Below are 3759 nucleotides of genomic sequence, written 5' to 3' on the forward strand. Positions count from 1 at the left end.
AGAGCTCTGCTTTCATGAGTAGATTAATGCTGTTATAAATGGGCTTGATGGAGGAAATTGGACCCGTTTTCTTCTTTCCGCTTTCCACCATGTGAGGACACGGTGTTCCTCTCCCCTGAAAGATGCAGTGTTCAAGGCTCCATCTTGGAAGCAGAGAGCAGCTCTCACCAGATGCTAATGCCTTGATCATGGACTTTCCAGCCTCCAGAACCCTGAGAAATAAACTTCTATTCTTTATAAGTTACCAAGTCTAGCATTCTAATATTATAGCAGCAAAAACAGACTAAAACAGTAGATTTATTCATTAATAGCCGAAAACTGGAAATCAATCAAATGTCCATCAGTGGGGGGCTAAAGAATCTGACGTACATGTACACAGTAGAATATTACTCAGCAAGAAAAAAAAACAATGAATTATTGATACATGCAATAACACAGATGAATCTCACAATTATCATGCTGAGTGAAAGAAGCCAGACAAAAAGACTACACTGTGTATTTCATTTATATAAAGTTCTATAGCAAGCAAAACTGATCTGTGGTGACAGAAATAAGATCTGCCATGAGCTGGGTGAGCAGTCACCACAAAGGGGCAGGAGGGAGCTCTGTGAGGTGAAGAAAGTGTTCTAAATCTTGACCAGGTGGTGGGTAAATGGCTTTATATGTACCAAAACATAGCCAACTGACTACCAAAACGGGTCCCTGTCCTGTACATAACTAAACCTCAATCAAGGTTTTTTTTGTTTGTTTGGTTGGTTGTTTTTTGTTTGTTTGTTTGTTTTGAGACGGAGTCTTGCTCTGTTGCCCAGGCTGGAGTGCAATGGCGTGATATCGGCTCCCTGCAGCCTCTGCCTCCTGGGTTCAAGCAATTGTCCTGCCTCAGCCTCCCAATTAGCCGGGATTACAGGCATGTGCCACCACACCTGGCTGATTTTTGTATTTTTTAGTAGAGACAGGGTGTCACCATGTTGGTCAGGCTGGTCTCGAACTCCTGACCTCAGGTGATCCACCTGCCTCGGCCTCCCAAAGTGCTGGGATTACAGGCGTGAGCCACTGCACCTGGGCTTCAAGTTTTATTTATTAATTTTTACATGGGTGGGACCAGATTAGAAAGAGGTGTGAAGATTGAAAGAGGAGCTTGTGTTGTATCCTGCAGCCAATAAGAAACCACTATAGTTGCTTACCAGAGAGTGATAGGATGAAATTAATCAGAATCATTTAAATTCACCAAATAGCTGTTGGGGCAAGGCATTGTGCGAGACAGTGCAGCAATTCTGATGGAAATAATACAAATAAAAGTCATTTATTCTTGTTACATTTTACCTGTTCCACAACCAATGCACTTCCAAGTACACTGAGTAGACTGGACATCACCCCCAAACAACCTGCTAAGGTAGAGGAGGAAGGTTTCTAGATCCCTTTTATATAGGAGATAACTGATGCTCAGATTGGCAAGTGAGGAAGTAAGGACTAGACATTCAGATACAAATTCAGCTCTTTTGTAATGTACACTTACACAGAGTTTAACAAACTACAAATGATTTTCACACATATAATCCCTTTAATATTCCCAACCACCCCACGAGGTATCTGCTTGTATCCTCATCCTGGGGACAAAGAAAGTGAGATTCAAAAAAGTTCAGAGAATTTCTCAAGAACCCAGAGCTAGTCAAGTTCAGAGGCTAGTACTGGGATCTGGTTTTTGTGATTCCACATCTAACCTGGCACCACCTCACGGTCTCTCTGAGTCCTCGTTCTACGGATTGGAACTTTGTCAGGTCCAGAGCCACAGCTTCTGTGTGAGCCATCCCTGCTGAAGCTCCTCACAGCCCACTCAGACCTAGGGATAGCCATTGTGGCCAGACTCAGGTCACTTGACTCCTTCCACTCTTTTTTTTTTTTTTTTTTAATTAAGAGACAGAGTCTTGCTCTGTCACCCAGGCTGGTGGAACCTCCGCCTCCCAGGTTCAAGTGATTCTCCTGCCTCAGCCTCCAGAGTAGCTGGAACTACAGGCACCCGCCACCACGCCTGACTAATTTTTTTGTATTTTTAGTAGAGACCGGGTTTCACCATGTTGGCCAGGATGGTCTCGATCTCCTGACCTCGTGATCCGCCCACCTCGGCCTCCCAAAGTGCTGGGATTACAGGTGTGAACCACCACACCCGGCGAACTCCTTCCACTCTTTTCTTTTTTGAGACAGGGTCTCACTCTGTTGCTCAGGCTGGAATGCAGTAGCTGCAGCCTCGACCTCCAGGGCTCAAGGGATCCTCCCACCTCAGCTTCCCAAGTAGCTGGGACCACAAACACATACCACAATGCCCAGCTAATTTTGTTTTTGCTTTTGTTTTTTTGTAGAGAGGGATACTCAATATGTTGACAGGCTGGTCTTGACTTCTAAGCTCAAGTGATCCATCCGCCTCGGCCTCTCAAAGTGCTGGAATTACAAACATGAGCCACAGTACCCCGCCAACTCCTTTCACTCTTAAAACTGTCAAAAACAGACCGGGCGCGGTGGCTTATGCCTGTAATCCCAGCACTTCGGGAGGCTAGGCGGGCGGATCACGGGGTCAGGAGATGGAGACCATCCTGGCTAACATGGTGAAACCCCGTCTCTACTAAAAATACAAAAAATTAGCCGGGCGTGGTGGTGGGCACCTGTAGTCTCAGCTACTCAGGAGGCTCAGACAGGAGAATGGCGTGAACCCAGGAAGGTGGGGCTTGCAGTGAGCCGAGATGGCACCACTGCACTCCAGCCTAGGCGACAGAGCAAGACTCCATCTCAAAAAAAAAAAAAAAAACCTGTCAAAAACAAAAAAAAGTAAATATGAGCAGTGATGGATATGCTAATTAGCTTGATTATGGTGATCATTTCACAATGTATACATACATAAAAACATCACATCGTACACCTAAAATATATACAATATTTATTTTTCAATTATGCCTCAATAAAGCTGAAAAAAATCATTTAATATGAAAGGACTTTTCTGACCGGGCATGGTGGCTCATGCCTGTAATTCCAGGACTTTGGGAGGCTGAGGCAGATGGATCCCCTGAGCCCAGGAGTTTGAGACCAGTCCGGGCAACATGGCAAAACTATGTCTCTACAAAAAAACACAAAAATTACCTGGACATTGTGGCTTGAGTCTGTAGTCCCAGCTACTCAGGAGGCTGAGGTGAGAGAATCTTCTAAGCCCAGGAGGTCAAGGCTGCATTGAGCTGAGATCATGCCACTGCACTCAAGCCTGGGTGACAGAGCGAGACCCTGTCTCAAAAGAAAGAGAGAGAGAGAGAGAGAGAGGGAGAGAGAGAGGGAGGGAGGGAGGGAGGGAAAGAAAAGGAAAGAAAAGAAAAAGAAAGGACTTTTCCTTTCTGGCTTAGGCTAGGTTTTATTCATCCCAATTTCCCCTTCTGTCTCTCTCTCATTACCCCAAATCTTTATTTATTTATTTATTTTAATGGAACACTCCAGGAATTTGCAGGTCATCCTGGTGCAGAGGCCATGCTAATTTTCTCTGTATTGTTCTAATTTTCAGTATATGTGCTGTGGAAGCAAGCCTAAATCTTCATTGTTTTTTTAAAAATTATTGTAAAAGTATGCATTATTATTGTAGAAACAAAACCAAACCAAAGAAATAGAAACATTTATGACTTAGATTTGGGGGGAGTGGTAAATGCCTCTAATTTCACAGGGAGTCATTTACAATGGAAACAAATTACATGACACTTCTGTAAAAAGTGTTGTTGTTGTTGAAAA

General features: G+C 44.0%; 1 non-coding gene across 1 annotated transcript; it reads right to left on the minus strand.

Moving 5' to 3' along the window:
- Positions 1-3454: 3454 nt before the first annotated feature.
- On the minus strand, positions 3455-3558 carry LOC116484331 (U6 spliceosomal RNA). The gene has a single exon (XR_004252513.1). It is a non-coding gene; the product is annotated as a U6 spliceosomal RNA (small nuclear RNA).
- Positions 3559-3759: the final 201 nt, after the last annotated feature.

This window comes from Hylobates moloch, unplaced genomic scaffold (genome assembly GCF_009828535.3).
Source record: "Hylobates moloch isolate HMO894 unplaced genomic scaffold, HMol_V3 SCAFFOLD_15, whole genome shotgun sequence".
NCBI classification, from domain to species: domain Eukaryota; kingdom Metazoa; phylum Chordata; class Mammalia; order Primates; family Hylobatidae; genus Hylobates; species Hylobates moloch.